The sequence below is a fragment of the Cyanistes caeruleus genome, chromosome 8 (assembly GCF_971803275.1).
Source record: "Cyanistes caeruleus chromosome 8, bCyaCae1.hap1.1, whole genome shotgun sequence".
NCBI lineage: Eukaryota > Metazoa > Chordata > Aves > Passeriformes > Paridae > Cyanistes > Cyanistes caeruleus.
The window spans coordinates 33757989-33777118 of NC_141708.1; the positions used below are offsets into that span (position 1 = coordinate 33757989).

Sequence of the window (19130 nt, forward strand, 5' to 3'; positions counted from 1 at the left end):
CTGGCTCCGGAAAAAGGACAGTTCTTATGAGGAGAAATAGCCGTTCATTCAGGGATGAGACAGTACCAGCTGCAGCGATGTATTTTCCTACACAGATGAACTGTGAAGGTTTGTCAAGCAAAGAATACTGAGTGTGCAGAAAACTAAAAGTTCCCAAATCCAGCGTAGGTGAGCGGGAACCGAACGGGACCTGGGAAAGTGATGTCCTCGTACAAGTGAGAGCTCCTCAGGAACAAACCTTTGTCACTGCTGTAGATGTTTTATTGCATTTCCTCATCTCCAAGTATTTCTCGTATGCTCTGAGGTGGTGTGAGGCTGTGCACAGCTGGCAGCTCCCAGGGCTGGTGTGGCTGGAGGGAGCCACACACCGTGGAGACACTGCCAGGGAGGGAACAGGCCAGTGGGTATGGACAGCCGGAAATAAAAACCTCCTGTGGCCTTTGAGGGGGTACTGCCAGCACAGGCCACTGCTCTGGACATGGATTACAGAGATCTGTGTTCAGTCTCCTCTGGTAGCCATTGTAAATCACTGCTGTAACTTTCATTACTGTCTAGGCAGCTGGTTTGTTGAGTTCTATTGAATGGCATTAGTTTGTTCACTTAATTCTGAATTCCAAAAAAGTCATGTTTAAATTTAATGTGTCTTGGGTTCAGTCAATCTGAGAAATAAAATACCTGAGAGGGTGTAAGAAAACCTAGCAGACATTTTACTGGAAGTGTGCCAGAGACAGTATTGAAATAATTCAAGTTATGTATGAACATGCATAGTTAACTCTTTTCCCCTCCTTTTCTCAGGGGGGCAAGAAAAGAAGGAACAGAGTAGTGCTCCTACTCTGTAATATTCATGAATGATGAGGATCACTTTATTTTTCTTTCCTTGTGCCTTCACAGGCTCACCCCATGCACAGTTCTTTGTGCTTTTTGTTCATGTTTCTGTCTCTTAAACCAGTTTCATGGTCATGTTCCTTCTGGGACAGTAATTAACTGCTACTCATTATATCCCTGGGGCCTCTGGTATCATCCTCTGCTTTTATATGAAGGTCTCTGCCATCATCTCATGACTGCCAATAACTTTGGAGCAGTTTTGGGTATCTTAGGAGTGACTTGGGGCCCCTCCATCAGAGCTTGATGTTAAAATGTAGAGCATGGCCGTGACAGCGTTTGTCACATGCTGTGTCCTGCACACCTTGGTTCTGAGCCCATCATCTAGAGGCTATTTCTGCTGTACCTCTGGCTTTTCTTACTCTAGGGAGGTGTCCTCTTGCCTCCAAGTTAGCCAAAGCAGGAAATCTGGAACTAAAGCTATAAACGGGTGCAGAACAGCCGCAGAAGCCCTGGAGAGGATCTGCACCATGCATCCAAAAAGTGTGAGTGGATCTCCATTGCTGCTGCAGCTTCTGGGCAGCTTGGCTCTTCTGTATAGCAAATGAATGATCTGAAACTTCCTTCCTAACAGCTCTGCAGTCATCTCCTCTTGTCTGCTACTATCATTCCAAAGTATTTATTAAACGGTGTTCATCATCCAAACTTTGGATGCAGCAAAAGCAGAAAATGGAGCAACTCACGTAACCTGCACTTGACTGCCATGTTCACACAAAATAACAGAATTGGAGGGGAGCTGGCACTAACTAATTGTCCTACCGTGCAGATAGTGTCCTAATTAAGGGAATCTTTCCCTAATTCAGGTAAATTAATTTTTGGTGTTAGTTTTTTCTAAGCTAAGAAGGGGGATTGCAGTGGACAATTTTTAACTGGTATCTTTCTTACTCCATGGGGTAAAACTTACAGAGAAAACAACAAACCTGAGAAGAATATTTATAAACTTCCATATGTAAAAAGATCTGTCATATAGAAAATGGCTCATGTTTTTATAAAATGAAATATCTACTTGAAAAAGTAGTTATTTTTTTTTAAATGGAGTGTGAAACAGCCCTCTTACCATTGGGGTTAGGCTTAGGAAACACTGGTGTGTCACACATCTGTTGCACAGCTGTACTCAGGGCTCTCTGAGCTGCTCAGAGGACAGGGCTCATTTTAAATGCAGCTTTAGAAAAGCTTAGCTGAGTAAGACTGAGCTGTCAGTAACTGAGGAACCTCTAAACAAATGTACTGGGAGGGTATGATATGCTCTGAAATCAAATCCCTGTAATTGTGCTTTCCTGCACCTATGTGGAAGGGGATTGTTCCATCAGAGGATCCATTTTGCCTCTGCCTGGATATGAAATTTTATTTTAAATGTGTCCCACGGCTTTTTCAGTAGCTGTGACCAAAGTCCCACAGGGGACACCAAACTTCTGAAGTGGATGCCAGGGAAGCTTTGACCCTTGCAGACAGTATATTCTAGTGGTGATTGAAGAGAAAGTCATTTGAATAAGGTAATTAAAATCAAGCTGATCTTGATAATTATCAGATATTTATTTTTCTGGATGAAACTGAAATGTTTAACTCTGTGTGGCTCTAAAATGAATCGTGATGTCCTGCATAAAAACCCACCTTATGAAAAGTAGTAAACAATTATAGTAATGGTTTTACTGGAAGATGAAAGAACCTACCAGGTAGATACAGCAACACTTAAAAAATTGATGACTTGTGTATAAATAAAAATGGTATTCCGTCCTCCCAGTAGTGCTGTCCATTGAGCGACAAATCAAACACCAGAATCCCTTCCAAGGCCCAGTTAACTCTGTGTTTCCTCTTGCTGGCTCTCCCTGACCACGCAGTTCCTGGAGAGAGCTTGGTGATCACCGACCCTGCTCTTCCTTTTTCTCAGCGGTGCTTGTGGCTGCTGAGTGCTGCTCGCAGCTGGAGCTGCCTTCAGCAAGCCATCCCTCCCTCTTCAGCCCTGCTTTAACAAGGACTCCATTCCAGTTTGTATGAAATAGCAGGTTTGAACTGCATTGTACAGCACCCTCCTGGTGTGAAAGCACAGCTTTATGGTGTTCTTTCCAAGGCACACCTGCAGAACTCATCATCTCATTTCTCTACATTCTGCCTATGTGTTCTATATATCACTTTACCTTTTATCGTCTCTGTATATCTAAATCGAAACCTAAACTTGGCATGCAAAAGTAATTTATTCCTGAAAAATCCAATTAGTGTTTATAACATTAGCTGCTTGGTGCTTCCCCTTTTTTTGTGGCACTCGCTTGTCGTTCCGATTGGGAACGGCTATAAAGAACGACACAAACTCTCAAGGGAGTTTCAACACGAGAATTCCTCTAGTTTATTGCTTCAGGCCTGTCTTATAGACAGATACGTGGAAAGCACAGAAAGGAAACTCTTATTGGTTAGCAAAGTGCTACATCACCATCATTGGTCAGGGGCACACTACCCCCCTGACTCTCTCCTGCAAGGGAAAACAAGAGGACAGACAAACAGCACCTGGCAGTTGTTTTCTGTCTCTGAGGATTGTTTTGAAATCCTCCTTTGAATTTCCCAAGCTAGCTTCTCAGGCAGGACTGAGAGGCCATGGGCCTGCAGTTTCTGCAGCTCCCTGCAGCCCGTTCCAAAGCTAGCATCCATAACTCACCCTTTCTGTTAGAAAAAATAAAAGAGGCAGTGTTTGTTATATCCTACTGGGCCCTTGTAGGAGAGAGAACAAACACAGCACAAGAGGTTTCTTTGCTAGAACTTTGAATGGATGCTGATCTAGAATTCATCTAGAATTTTGGCTTATGTTTTGGTATTTAAGATTTGTTCTCCTTGCGAGGACTTGATGGTTGAGTCTAATATTTCTAATTCAGTGAATTAATACACACACTATATACAACACTGTTAGTCTGTTCGAATTGACAGTCTAACATGTCAACAGAGTAGTTTGAAAGAACACCAAAGTGATAAAAACAATGCACAATGCAATTTATGCTGCTTTGATCCCCTCTTCTTATCCCGTTTTTTTTGTTTTTTTGTTTTTTTGTTGGTTTTTTTTGTTTGTTTGTTTTTTTTACTGGATTTTTTCTTCAAATATAATTGAGAGGTTTTTGAGGGATTTATAAAGTTTGTATGGTTGCTGTTGTTGTTCATCGGGTTTGAACAGTAGTTCATGAATTTCAGGAAGGTTCAGGGAATTTGAAGTTACCATCTCCTCGCGGCTGGTTGTCAGCTCTGTAAACACAAGACGTAAAAGGTACAAAGTGAGTAAATTTGGGTCCCACAGGGACTGCAGGACTCTGGCGCGGCTCAGGCCGCTGGAGCTGACGAACTCGTTGAGGTATTTCTTCGGGCTGGTGCGGAAGGTCCCGGCGGAGGGGCCTGCCGCTGTCTTTCTTTCCCCCCGCCACATTTATGGGTGCGGGGGGGCCGCTGCTAGAACTCAGATCGGGATCGCAGCACGGCAAGCGCGGGGGAAGCGAGGCTCGCCCCCCTCCTCTCTCCGCTGGAGCGTGTTTCGCGCACGCGCGGGGCGAGCGAAGCCGCCGGCCCCCCCCCTCGCCGCTCTTTCGCCAGCACTTCGGACGCAGGGTGGGGCGATGCCCGCCACGGGCCTGGCCCCGGCCCCAGATCTGGGCTTGAGCTCGGGTTTTTCAGGGTTCTCGCGGCCGGCCGGCAGCCGCTTGGTCCGCGGCCGGTGACGGCGGTCAGGTGCAGGGGGAACGCCAGGTTGCTGTTTCTCCTCCGCCCGCCGCTCCTCTGCCGGGGGCAGCCGCGCACCCTGCCGCGTTGGTAAAGGGGGGATTGGTTTGCCTGGGCCCCCCGGCGGCGGCGCCCCGCGTCATTCCGGAGCCGCGCTCGGACCTCTCAGTGGCGGCGGCCCAGGGTGTTCCGGAGCTGCGCTCGGACCCCTCGGCGGCAGCGCCCCGCATCATTCCGGAGTCACGCTCGGACTCTTCGGCGGCGGCGGCCCGCACGCCGGGCGTGGTGGGGGCTGAAGGGAGGCCCTTCTGCTGGCAAAGCCCGCGCGCCGAGCTCTGCGGATGGCGGCCCCTCAGACATCCCTGGAGAGGGAGATTTTCGGGCTGCAGATTGCTCCCGCTCACCGCCAGAGTCTTCCGAGAGTCCGGGCAGAGCTGAAAGAGTACTACGTAGCTCACTCATGGTTTCATCTCTCAGTTTCCCATCTTGTACAACGGAGGAACTTTCGGCATCAAAGTTTCTCATCCCGGTTTCACTGTCCTCAGACTGGCTCTGTTTCAGCGCTTTAAAAAGCACTCCCCAGGTGGCTGCCAGGCTACACACGCTGATATCTCCGTTAATGAATTCTGACCATAAATGGTCCTCTATCGACAACCAAAGTTCGAGATCAAAGGCATTGTCCATAGTTATATCAAAACCTTGCTCTTTTACCCACTGAAATAAAGCACGCATGGCATCTTCAGAAACACTGAGTCCCATGCGGGGCAGGGCTTCCTGCCATGCAAAGTAGGCAAGCTGTTTATCAGCTAAAGTACAGTTCTCCATTATGAGGACTTGATCTTGGCGGCTCCGTGAATGCAATTATGCACACGCTATCGGCTCAGACCCGGGATTTTGAGCTCTGCTTCACCAAGATAGGCCATTCCAAACCCACTCACAGGCAGGTTCCACTATCCCGTTGGTTTCCAGAACCAGCTTCCTCTAGGAAAGCCTGGGAGAATTCCACTTACCCCTCCAGGGGGAAGGGCTGGCTTTTTCCCGCTCGCTGCTTACCCTCAGGGGATTAGCAGAAGTCACGTCAGTTGCTTTCTGACCTCGGGGGTCAGCTGCACTTTACGTCGGGTTACCGGACCTCGGGGGTCGGTTCAACATCACGTCGGGGTCACCAGATGTCGTTCCGATTGGGAACGGCGATAAAGAATGACACGGACCCTCAAGGGGGTCACAACACGAGAATTCCCTAGTTTATTGCTTCAGCCCTGTCTTATAGACAGATACGTGGAAAGTACAGAAAAGAAATTCTTATTGGTTAGCAAAGTGCTACATCACCATCATTGGTCAGGGGCACACAACCCCCCTGACTCTCTCCTGCAAGGAGAACAAGAGGACAGATAAACAGCCCCTGGCAGTTGTTTTCTGTCTCTGAGGATTGTTTTGAAATCCTCCTTTGAATTCCCAGGCTAGCTTTTCAGGCAGGACTGAGAGGCCATGGGCCTGCAGTTTCTGCAGCTCCCTGCAGCCTGCTCCAAAGCTAGCGTCCATACCCCACTGCCTGCCATTGCACCTCTTTGCAATCGCTCCTTGGCACAGCTAGTCGTATGGAAAGCCCAGAGCGCACCCCAGCCCGATTGTTCCCTGAAATCAGGCCTGTCCTCAGTCACCAGCAGCCATCACAGAACCTTCCTGTCAGCCTCACACTTGTCTGTGGTTAGGCTCAGGCACAGGATTTATTACAGCATCTCTCTCTCTTCAAAAAGCAGAATAGAAACGTTCTTCTGCTACTTTCTAAATCTTCCCAAGAAAAGCAAAGTTTTGGCACGGGCAAGATATTTCTGAAACCCTTGTAACATCTTGTGGGATATTATCACTTTTAGGCATCAACTTCCTTATTTCCTGAGGATGTTTATAGATATTCACTGCCTCAGCCATGCCTTTATTAATGTGCTCACCATTAGCTGGGCCCTGCCGACACACCATGAATTTCCATCCTCATTTTCCTCAATACCTAGCAAAGGCATCTGCCCTTTCCACTGCAGCTTCACCGTGCCTGATACCCCTTCCAAGCTAGGTTGTAGTTTTCCAGGTTTGCATCACATCTCTGGCTTTTGGTTCCAATCTTTGCCATATTTATTCACTGTTCCTTCCACAAGAGTCTTTTCTCTAATTAAAAGATATGTTCTTCTTTAAGTGCAGCATCTGAGGTGGTCCTTCCACTGCTCTCCCCGTGGAATCTGAATGTGTTCCTCAGTTTGGAGACTCACAGGAATTTGCTGCAGGAGTTTTTAGTCATCTCCTCCAGAGCTGCTGGTCTGTGTGCATGTGAGTGCCTGAAAATGTCCTCCTCGCTCTGACCTCTGCTTTGCACTGACCAGCAGAGTCAGTCTCCTGCTGCCTGTCACTCCCTGAAATAGCATTCCTGTAAAGCTCAGGTGATTTCCATTTCAGGAGCTCATGCTCACCTCTGTGTCACCCTTGTTCTGCCTCGGGCTGTTCCAGAGCAGGAGCTCTGGCTGTGCCTCCCAGAGACTCCAGCAGAGCTGCCCAGAGGAAGCCTGGCCATTGCAGGGGCCACATTTGTGTAGGTTGAGCCATGTGCTCTGTGGAGGCTCTGCCACCACAGTGCTGCAGTTCCAGAAAGTTAAACTGGCCATCTGTGGTGTGTTTGTGGATGTGACAGAGGATTTGGGGGTTGTTTGGGGCTGGAACTTTGTCCTGTGTATGTGGAGCTCCTGGGATCCTGCAAAAGCTACCATTCATGTGGCACAGGGATTTCCAGTGCTGTACCTGAATTTGTGTAACTCTCAAATCTTTTAGCAACCATTGCATCCCTGAAAATTTTACCAGCTGCTTAGCTCTAGCTGGAGATGAAGCACATGTTGTTTCAGTAATTTTCCCTTAGAGCTGGGAATGCTAGTCACTAATAAGTGAGGAGAGCTGAAACAGATGCCAGAAAATTAAAATCAATTGATTTTATGCATAACGTTAACAAGGCATTTTATCTTGGTGACAAACAGTGCTATCTTAAGTAAGCATTCATTTGACCTGGTGGCTTTGATATCAGTTGCTATGAATATCCATGTAGCACCTATTAACAAGCCTGCAGCTTTCAAGGATTTAACAGAGTAGTAAAGAAATATAGATGTGAAAATAAACTGATCTGTAAGTGATATTTTTGTAGGGAAGAGGAAAAAAAAGAGCATAGTATAGTGTGTGTGTGGGTATATGTACATATAAAATATATTCAGTATATAGTATATGTAGTTCAACATAATGTAGGGCATTAATAACCATAGAAATTTGATAAATACTGTCTCATGAACAGAAAATGGATATTAATGGTGACAAGTTTCCAAAATTAGAATTGGTCTCAGATGGGATATTTAAATTATGGAAGTTATGTTGTGTGTCCATAGGAACAAATCAAACAATGAATGGCTGGCCAGCATAAATGCATAATTAATGCTTTGTGCCAAAAGGAACTGTACCAAAACAGCTTTCATGTTGCCATAACATTGAAGGAAATTCTCTGAACGAAACTTAATTTGCGATACAGAGCTGATGAAATGATGTTTCTACTGTCTTTGAAGGCTGAAGGTATGCTTACCAATTTTCCTGAATTCCAGGATAGGAATTACAATTACTTCAATGCCTTCCCTCATTTCACCAGCTGCATTCCTAACCTGATAGAAGCTCATAAGGAATCTTTGAACTTTCTCCTCTAAAGGTATTGGAAAACTCATTTGGCAGGTCTGTCTATCAGATTTACAGCTGTGTCAGGATTTATTTACACAAAAGGAAGTTCTTCTTGCAATATCTTTACTTTAGCCTAGAACTACATTAAACTTCAATAACTGGATCAACACCAGTTTATGTCAGGAAAATCTGCAGCTCAGCACGTTTCTCCCTTTTCATTCTGTAGCTTAATATTGTGATGGTGTAAGTTGAGCAAAAAAAGTTCTAATTGTTGATGTTTGATCAACAGGAAAAGCAAGAGCTTAATTCCTGTGCTTTGTGGGAATCCATAGGCTGTGAGAGGAGGAATCTGCCTTAGAGCTCATCACAGGTAAACACAATCATTGATTTCTGCTTCACTTGGTTGAGCGGGTGTTGATTTGGGTTTTTGGGTCTGTTTTGAGGGAAAAGCATTAGGGTGGTTGAGATCTAACTATTGATTCACAGCCTAATCCTTTTCGATGTATTAACAGCTAATCTATGGGGAATGTGAAATGAAACACAGATGTTCAAACTTTTATTTAGCAATGCTGCATAAAGAGAAGTGTGGTTGACCTGACACCTATTAATGCTGACAGCCTCATCCCTTCAAAGTAGGTGCCAGACTCCCTTTGGCCTGAACTGGGAAGGATTTTTCCATTTGCAAGAGAAAAGATTCAGTGCTCTTGCAATGAGATTTGATCCAGCTCCATCAAAAGTCAATGTGTCTCCAATTCTGTTTAATGCAGTTTGCACTCTGCAGCCAGCATTACACCAAGTGGCCACTCCAGTGTTCCTTTAGAGCCCAGCAGGAGCGCTCATTGACATCAGTGGCCCCACATTTCTGCTCTGAGGTTTCTCAGCACACAGTTGCTCCCTGAAAATACTCCCTGTTATGGTATGAAATATTAAACATCAGGCAGGATTGCTGACAGCACTGTAATATTGAAGACATCTGTCTGTTTCATAAATATATTATATTTGGCTTCTCAAAAGCAATGGAATGTCAGATCATACAAGAATCAATTTAGACTGGGGAAGTTCAGCCCGGGTTTAATTCCAGGGCATCATCATTTACATTGCTCAGCGACATGAACATGTTCTCTTCTCACTTCCTTGCTTTGGAAGGAGCTGCATTTCTGTCTTGTTCTGTGCAGAGTAATCTCCAGAGATGGACAAAATTAATCCTGAGGAATTTGCTGAGATAATTTGTTGTTTTTTATGTTTAGATGGCAGTAGAGCTCAGGATGTTTGTGGCTCTGTGACTCGCAGGTCTCCAGGTGTCTGTACATTAGTTACAGGGGAAGTTGCCAGTTTCAGACAGTTGAAAAATACCTGCACCTCTTTTCATACCTTAATCCAACAGGTGTTCCTGCCTTGCTTCATTTGAAAGGAGTAGCTCAAGCACGAGACAAATCAGTGCTTAACTCATTACTGAGTGTGCTGGGCTTTCTTGCAGGAACACCTGGGTAATAAATCCTTTCTGGACCTCATCTTTCCTAGGAGATGCTGTTTTCCCCTCCAGTGACCTTCATCATCTCATTGTGTCACGTGTCATCATGCAACTGTCTCAAAGTAACCAAAAATGTCAATAGTCCTGTTGGCTGAGGGTAGTTTAGGTACTTGGAAGGTATTTTATAGCAGGGCTGTGTACTTGGAAAGGGAATGATTTGGGACAGACTTAGTTGTGTTTTCCTTTTAGAGGACACAGTAAACGATTCTGGAGCTCATAGACTAGATGACCAAAGAGTGCAAACACTTCAAAAACAAAATAAAGGAAATTATCAATTGCTGGGTAATTACAGATCAAAGTATTTCAGAAAGAAGCTTTTTTACAATACTGACATTGGATTTGGTCAGGTTTTATTCTCTTTTTCTGTGAACACTGCAGCAAAGGAAGAAGGCGAAAAGGCAAGGAGAATTCCTATATTCTAGTGCAAAGACTTGGGCTCTTAACAGTGCTTTTATGCCAAGATAACACTTCCACCATGAGGAAAAATACACAGAGGCTACCTTTTAAAAGAGAAATGGAGGTCTCCTAGATGGGGTTTTGTTACCATTTCAGAGGAAGCTTTTTAAAACCTCTCTCTAGGCAGGGTGGAAGAATCTTAACATTACCATAAAGTGGATCTGTCATCCTTCAATCTGCTTTAGGAGTGCCTTTGAGAAAGAGAAGTACTCCGGGAGATTCCTTACCTCAACTTGTAACAGATAATCTGAGAAAATCCATCTAATCACTGGAGCTGGGAGAAAGCTTGTACAGCTGATTTGTAGGCTGTTTAAATACCCCCAGGTGAAACAATGCTCTGCTTTAGAAGAAAGGCTGCTTTTAGTAATCTTTCACTAGGTGTGTAGCCACATTTCTTCCGTGGCTTACTTCCTGCAGCTGAAAGGAGCTTATCTTCCCCAGCAGTTTGTTGTTTAATGAGATACAAATACCCCTCTGAAATGTTTTCATTGTGATAAAATTCTTTTAAGTTGCATGATTTCTCATGATGTTTTACATTCGGTTTGTGTGTCCTGTGAAGCACCGGGGATGAATCAATGTCATGTGATAAGAAAGACTGATGTTATCACACCTCCTGCCCAGACTGCAGCTGGATCTGCAGGGTGAGAGTTTCAGGAAGATAAAAAACATAGTTTCATGGTTAAGGCAGTCGAAAGCTGCTCCAGAGAAATGGAGTCTGGGTATGTATCATCTCAGCCCATGCCACAGAGTTCCTGTCAAATCCAGGGAAGTGGTCTGAGCTGTCATTTTCTTCATGGCCTGCTACTGATTTCTCAGCATTGAAACTCGGGGCACTTTTGGGAAGCAGCACACAGAGAACGATCAGATGGAGTGTACACCCCAGGTTCTGGGGCCAGCACTGTCGAGGGCCCTCATTAGTGACACACTAATAATAAACAATGTCCCCATGGCAAGGGTGCAGAAAGGTGTAGGGCTGTGCTGCCATGCAGGGATCACACTGTGCTGGTGAAAAGCTCAGCAGAAACCTCACAGAGTTTCCCAAAAGGAAATACATTTACAAACAAACAGAGACTTGTGAAGCTGAGGAAATACAGTGTATCCTTGCTTTGGATTTCCCGGGTTCTAGATCACAGCTTAGCATCCAATAGCTGTGGCTTTTTGTCCTGTCTCTTCAGGTAAAGGTATGAATAATGATGTTCATTTGATTTTACATTGCATTAGTGATTGAGCTGGAAAGTTTCCCTTCTCAGATCTCCAATAGCAATGGCAGTAATCCCACATGCAATACCTGAGAAGTGGATTAGGGATAATGAGAGGCTGTTGCAGTTCTCCTCTCTCCTGAGACTCTTGAGACCTCTGATGGGCACATCCAGAAGAGGCAGACTGCAGGGGGCTGGCAAGGACCTTTTTCACCAGGTAGTTTCAAAGAGATGAGCACAAAGAACACAGTGGATATGAGGTCTTTCTAGATTGTTGTAATCTAGAAATAAAATATTAGTGAGTCAGAGAAAAATCCTCTACATCATCTAAAAATCTTTACAGGATTTTTCAATTCTGTTCCTGGGCAAGCAGTCCCACTATACTGGAGGAAAATTAACAGAAAATGGCCTTATTAGTGTCTATTTATTTTTCAAGACTGAACAACTCAGTGATTTGTATTTTCAATTTAATCACACCAACTGATGTAGGAAATAACTGCAAATGCAGGTTTGACCTTGTTCAAGCAGACTATGTAAAATTCAATGTAGCAAAGCTTGCTTATTGAATATTGTGCAGTAATAGAATGTTTTTTGCATTGTGCAGCTTGCCAACTATGTCAATACAAGATAATGATTTGAGCAAATTACACAAGTAAAGAATTAGAAATGTAACTGGGAAAAGGAAACATAATATTGGGTTTGTAGCAAGAACTCGTTTTCTATGATAAAACAAATTTGTAGTTTGATCTTTAAAGCAGAACACAAAAGGAGTACTGAAGTACTTGAAATGCAAGGTCTGTTACAGAATAAAGGAAGTGTGAAGACAAAGAAAATAGTCTGATGGAAACCTAGACAAGGGCAAAGGAACTCTTGCTGGGCATTGCTAAACATTCTTAGCAAAATAATTTGGTTATTCAAAATAAGAAGTTGATGGAAATCATGGAAGAGAGAAAAAGAAATAGTTTAAGAATACAAAGTCCAGGTTTAAGAATTTAATGTAATTTATTGTCATTTTTATCTTCACTTAAATCTTCCTTAATACATTCAGGCAAGAGAGGAGTCACTGAACTAGTGGAAGGGCAGAAATTCCTACAGCTTAGAAAGTACAGCTCCTTATTGAAGAGTTTTCCAGGCTCAGTGTGCTCAGGCTGGGAAGGAGAGCAAAGTAATGTGTGTGACTTCATGGGCCTGAAAGGTGTGCCCAGAAAACAGCCGCCTGTGATAAATTCCTGATTCCACTGCAGCCTGGGCACGGCCTGGGGTAGGGAAAGGAGACCTGGCTGGGTCAGGGCAAAGACACACTGAGCTGGCAGAGGTGCCCAGCCTGGGGACACAGGCTGTGACACACGGGCAGAGGTGCCCAGCCTGGGGACACAGGCTGTGACACACGGGCAGAGGTGCCCAGCCTGGGGACACAGGCTGTGACACACGGGCAGAGGTGCCCAGGCAGGGACACAGGCTGTGACACACGGGCAGAGGTGCCCAGCCTGGGGACACAGGCTGTGACACACAGGCAGAGGTGCCCAGCCTGGGGACACAGGCTGTGACACACGGGCAGAGGTGCCCAGCCTGGGGACACAGGCTGTGACACACGGGCAGAGGTGCCCAGCCTGGGGACACAGGCTGTGACACACGGGCAGAGGTGCCCAGCCTGGGGACGCAGGCTGTGACACACGGGCAGAGGTGCCCAGCCTGGGGACACAGGGTGTGATACACGGGCAGTGGTGCCCAGCCTGGGGACACAGGGTGTGACACACGGGCAGAGGTGCCCAGCCTGGGACACAGGCTGTGACACATGGGCAGAGGTGCCCAGCCTGGGGACACAGGCTGTGACACACGGGCAGAGCAGCCTCCAGCCCAGGCAGGGGCTGTGCTTGGGAAGCTCTGCAGGGATGCACTATGCTCTGCAGGCACCTCGGGTGTGCCACAGGCATTCCCTGCAGGCCTCCTTCCATCCACGTGTAGCCTCCAGATGTGAGCAGAAGAGCTCAGGGAGTGCTGTAGCCTGTCCTGGTGGCTGTGAGGCCTGATGAAGGAGGGTGAGCAGTTTCTGATATGCTGTTCTATTGATCATGTTCTATGCCTGTTACAGGGGAGCTGCTTTCCACACCCTCCTGTAGGTCCACAATGTCTGTGGGAGGCTTCTGTCTCCCTGCCTCTTGAGGAAAGGAATTCTGGTGGGATATCAAGCATTTTCCATTAAGTAGTAGAGTAAAACCCTCTCGTTCCCTGGAACTTAAGAGGTGTAGAGTCATATCCAAATCAATAACTGGAAGAAAATCCTCTGAGTAACTGGATGTTTCCACTGATGTTGAACTCTGTTAGAAAATGACCTTACAATCAAAGAGAAGTTGATTGCAATGGTTTGTGGTGTTTCTTGCTAACAGCACTGATTATTTTTGTTAATCCCCTCATTTACACTTCTGTGTTGGAAGAAGAGGGCCCAAGCCCTTCAGTGCAAACATCTTTCATACAAGGTAGATGTGTTTTTTCCAAAGGATAATTTCTCTCCTGGTACAGCTTCTCATGAAATTATAAATTCATTAATTTGTTAAAATACCCTAGTGGCCTGGCACAAGTGCAAGAGGGTGTGATTATTCCTGAGTTATTAAGGGAAGGATCATTTAGATACAGAATTTCACACTGCTTCATTGAAAAGAACTGTTGAAATAGGTTTTTAGTCTATTAGACTTCTCAGTAATCTTTTGGGGGAACTCACTAGCGTGCCTGAATGATAAAAGGCATAAAGATAGCTTTCATCAAGTGAAATTGTTAGTGGTGCATATCATGCTTGAGATGCATTATAAACTGTGTTTACGATGTGAGAAACCTTGTGATAGCATCTGATGCACTGCATAAATCATTGCATCCTTGGGACATGATAAATGCAGAGAAATTTAATTCTGGGACAGTTCTTAAACAAAATAGATCACCAAACTGTATAAAAATTGCTCCTCATATTACTTTTTGGCTTTTGGCTTATAAAGTGTGAATAATGCAGTCCCTCTCCTTTTCCCATCCTGCTCAGCTTTAGGTACAGGGTATGAGGGAAGAGCATCAAGGCTGGAATGTTTTGGCCTGCATCCTTTGAGTCAGGTAGAAATAGTTAATCATGTGGCAGAAGCAAGCTTTGGGCCATGATTAATCCCACATGTTGAGAATTATCTTAAAAAAAATTGTTTGAGAGAGGGCATGAGCCTTTTTTTGAAAGAAAATGAGAGCGCTTGCCAGAGAAGAGTATTTTCAACATCCTGTTTGTTTAGTAGATACCTGGTGAGAGAACTCAGCTGAATATGTTTGGAAGAATTATTATTCAGCAAATGAAACCCTTTCAGAGGGCTGTTATCCCAGTTTGAAATCTGATAATGTATCTTGGAAGGATGAAAAATACTTGGGAGGCTTGAAAGAGGCAGGGAATAAAGGACATTGCAGATTTTTGTTCATCGTGGGTTTTTATGTTTACTGTATTTCAGTTGTGCTTTTATAATGAGATGGCAATTTTATCAGCTTTCTGCTTGTCAGTATTTATTTTGAATTTAAATTTCTCAGGAAAAGTCTTTAATAGCAGAATTCTCACATTTTTTAAGGCAGGAAAATACCCCTCCAAAGCCAGGGCGTGCTCTTACAGCCTGTGTGTACAGTAGTCCGTGTGCAGACTGAGCTGTGAAACGGCTGGAGAAGATGTGCAGGAGGAGATCTATGCAAGCTGCAGAAAATATTTTAGCAGCTTTAATGAAATACATGAGTTTGATAAAGCCGTGTAATGTCCTGGGCAGAGGTACTGCATATGTTTATTCAGGGAACTGCAGTTGCTTAAATCTCTTCTGTATCACTGATAAAACTGTTCGTGTTTTGTTAGCAGCAACCCCTGTTTGACCCAAATTCAACCCAAAATTCTCACCTGGTCTTCTGGGTTCATTGACACAGAGAGGATGAGTTACACTGCGGATTTACATTGCCAAGTTTCAGAAAGCAAGAGGCAACACAGAAATGGAAATGCTGTGCTGCTAGGTAAGTGGGGAAGGCAGGCTTTCTGTGCTAGAGTCTGAAGGGAATTTGTACCTTGAATAGGCTTCCCCCGTGTTGAGAAGTTCTGCTTTGTTTCTTTAATACCAAGAATATATTTGGTGACTCGATAACACTGTAGGGAAGTGTGATCAAAGGCAGGTAGGGAGTTAGACTGGACTATCTGTTTGGAGCTGATCTTGTAAACAGGCATAAAGATCTTCATCTCTGGTGGAAAGACCACAGAGTGCTGTGATAGTCCAGGCAGGAAGAACCATCAGCAGAGTTTCCAGGAGCTTCAGAAGTTCTGAGCTTGTTTCTCAGGGGCAGAGTGCACAGAGTAGTTAATTTGAAAATGTTTGTTATGCCTATAGAGTGTACTATTCAGGTTTACACACTTTTATCCCACTTCTTCCTCAATAATGGGCTTGTTTTATTCCTTGTTCCATTCAGTGAAGGGGACAAGGTGTTGCTTAGCTGCCTGTGATGCACTTAACAGGCATCTTTTGTTCAGCTCATGGGTAAAACTGAAGAAATGGAAGTTTACCATTTTCTCAGTGTGCCAATTGCTGAAATAATTCAGAGTGTGTTTTATAAATGGTGCTGATTTGATTTTTTAAAATACTTTGCAGCAATTCTTTTTTCCTCAGTCCACTCTTTTTGGCCCAGCAGAAGGTGGGCCCACCAGTGTGTCAGAAACCAGTGGGTAAATAAAGTACAGTAGTTAATAACAGAACTTCTGCAGTTTTCAGTGCTGATGCTATAAAGCTTGCACAGGGGAAACATGAAGCAGATGTTGCCTTCCTTTTTAGCAATAGCAAGGTCAAAACTACACTATAGCCTTGGACTGTTGAAATCCATCAAACTGTTCATGGTTTTACATCCCCAAAATAGAAAGGAGGCAAAGAGCAGGAAAATGCAAAGTGGCCTGCCATCTTTAGCACAAATTTAACTTAGGGTCTCCTTCAACTATTTCAAAAATAGCAAGCTTCATACTTAATTTATGTCAAAACAAAGCCAAGGAACTGTGGTTCAGAGTTTCACTTTGTAGATGGAAGAAGACAGATAAGGAAATACCATATCTGAGAACACGAGACTGAAGAGTTTATGCACCTTGTTCTGACAACTCTTACCACTCTTACCTTTCTTTAGTGCATGTCTGCTGTATCAGTTCATGTCTCACTGTTACTTTCTCCTTATCATAGTGCTCTAGAAGCTCTCTAGCTTTATCTCTCAATAATTTGAAATAGAAGGAAACATGCTAACTTGAAGGACAATTCCAGGTAATTTACTGCAGTTCAGAAACAGGAGACTATTGGCCTAATTACAAGTTCTTTGGTCTCTTCTGTTAACATTAACTCTCAGAAACATTTTAATAGCCATGGGGACCAGGTTTGTTGATTCCAAATTCATAGAGCTCCATTTATTCCAAGAATGGCAAATACAAAGAAGGCTCTAAATGGTCACATGAGTGTCACACATTCATTGGAAATGCAAGTTCCAATCTCTGTATAAAATAGGGCAAATCTATATGAACGTTAAAATATATTATAGCTATATTAAAACAACACCTGCACTATTGAAATTATTTGGAAAATTGTTAAGATTGGTCCCTGTTTTATATTGATCACTGGATGCATTCCATTACAATGTACAAAACAAGGAAGATCTGTATTAATCAGTGCAATAAGGTAAATCCTTAACATCTGAGTGTAGTGAATAAATGTTTTAATTAAAATGAATTAGAAGCAAGTCTTTCTTTGGTATGTTGCATATTTTATATTGCCACAGTTTTAGATACCCTTAAGACACTTAGATATTTGTTCGAAGAGTGGCAGTCTGTGAAAAATTAGGTTCACATATTTGTTTATATAGAATTTAAAATTTTAATAGAAAGACAATTAGGAGATAAAAATAAAGTAAAATACACAGATGTGGCTGGGTGTCTCTGCATTCAGCCAAGAGAGCACACCTTACTGACAAAGGATTGTCCCTTAAAAACAGAACCCTACTACATATCCATAAATTCTCATACATATTCAAACATTCCTCTTAAGTTTTGGATGTTCCTTTGTTTAGTTTTTACCTTGCTCCCTTCCCAGTAGATCAATCTTCTTGGCACCACTGGGTTTTATATCCTCTGATTCGGATGCAATAAATCCTTCTCTTGTGGGACTTGGAGGACTGCTGTCTTCATCTGGACAAGATAATTTTAATAATGCAGGGGGGATGTCTCTGACTATCTTTTCAGTCTCTGGGTTATATAAACACAAAGTATTTTGTGCTTTAACATCATGGTATAGCTTTACATATATGTGTATTACACCAGTATTTTTAAGTTTCATCAATAACAGAAATAAAAAACTGTATTAGTACAACAAAGTTTTCTAACCTTATACATATCTCAGAGCCCTGTAGCATTAGGTGGGGGTTTTTAATTTACCATTGGCTCTAGCAGGCAGAAGAAGGTTTTGAGGGGAAGAAGCCGTGCGTTGGTGCAGTACCGCAGGTGCCACTCGTTAGGCCGCAGGTCCGGGCCGCTCCTGCGGAGCTGTGAGGGGAAGGCTCCCGCGGGCCGGGGCAGCGCCACCTTGGCTGAGGGCAGGACTTGTGTTCTCAGCTGGAAAACACACATTCGCAGGTAATTCTTAACAGCTCGGACTCAACGCCGCAAAAAACAAGGGAAAAGAAATGCCAAAGTAATGGTAGTTGCTGGCTATAGCTGAGGGGTTTCTGTCAGAGGGGCTGTAGCTGGGTGGCCTGAAGACCCTTCCAGCAGCGGCGAGAAAAGATTTATCTGAGGTAATTTTTTTCTTTCTTCAATCCTTCTTCTATCTGTTCTGTATCTTTTGGGGGAGTAAATAATACTTCTCCGATTTTGGGCCCCAGTGATCCAGCATTGTGACATAATCTTGGGGAAAATCTCTGGTAAAATCAGGTCTCAGTGTTAAAACCCTGACGATGCAGAGTCCTCGTTGAAGAGCAGTGATAGCAAATAGTTCCAGGTAGAGAGAAAAGAGAAATCTGTTGACAAAAGGTTGTTTCTAAGAGAGAAGGATGTAAAGAGAGCTTAGGTTTTCTGTGGCATATATGATGATGAAATGTGTTACGTGACAATGTTCTGGGAAAGGCCTCTCGTTAGGGCCGTGTGGTACAGCGGCCATTTTGTTTTCCGCTGCAGCCATTTTGTTTCCTGAGGGGCTGGTAAAACATCAATGTTTCGTGCTGCATCCTAGTGAGCTCCCCTTTATTTTCTTTCATTTAAACTAAGAGAAATCACCATAGACTGAAGATTTCTCATTGCTTATGACAATCACAACTTGAAGGGAAACTTCTTAATGCTCCTCTTAACATTTCTATTCACAGTCTTGTGGGGGAAAAAGAGAGTGTAGAAGAAGATCCCCAACTGTAACCTTTTCAAAATGAGGGTTTGGTTGGGGGTTGTTTGTTTTTGCTTGAGGATCTTAAAAACGAAATTCACTTAATAAATTATAAAAAGAATTTAATATAAACAAAAGACAATTAGGAGACAAAAGAAATAAAGCAAAGGGTTAAAACGGCCGGGTGCCCTGGCGGGTTGCCAGGAACACACCTGGTATCTTGGGAACACCCTTTTTATACCATGCTTGCTGTGAGGGGTTAATGCATATTCAAGCATGTCCCCTCCCTGGTTC

General features: G+C 43.9%; 2 long non-coding RNA genes across 3 annotated transcripts in view; one reads left to right on the plus strand and one right to left on the minus strand.

Annotated features, from left to right (window-relative positions):
• Positions 1 to 18647, minus strand: part of LOC147651986 (uncharacterized) — a 35455-nt gene extending 16808 nt beyond the window's left edge. Inside the window, exons 1-2 of one of the 2 annotated variants that reach the window (XR_015290109.1) lie at positions 17900 to 18642; positions 14902 to 17653 (exon numbers count right to left, since the gene is read on the minus strand). This is a non-coding gene — a long non-coding RNA (uncharacterized LOC147651986). Of the gene's footprint in view, positions 1 to 14901; positions 17654 to 17899 lie in introns of those variants that run through there. The other variant, XR_015290108.1, reaches the window with a different exon arrangement.
• LOC147651987 (uncharacterized) overlaps positions 17978 to 19130 on the plus strand; it is a 102791-nt gene continuing 101638 nt past the window's right edge. The window contains exon 1 of the long non-coding RNA XR_015290104.1: positions 17978 to 18097. This is a non-coding gene — a long non-coding RNA (uncharacterized LOC147651987). The remainder of the gene's footprint in view (positions 18098 to 19130) is intronic.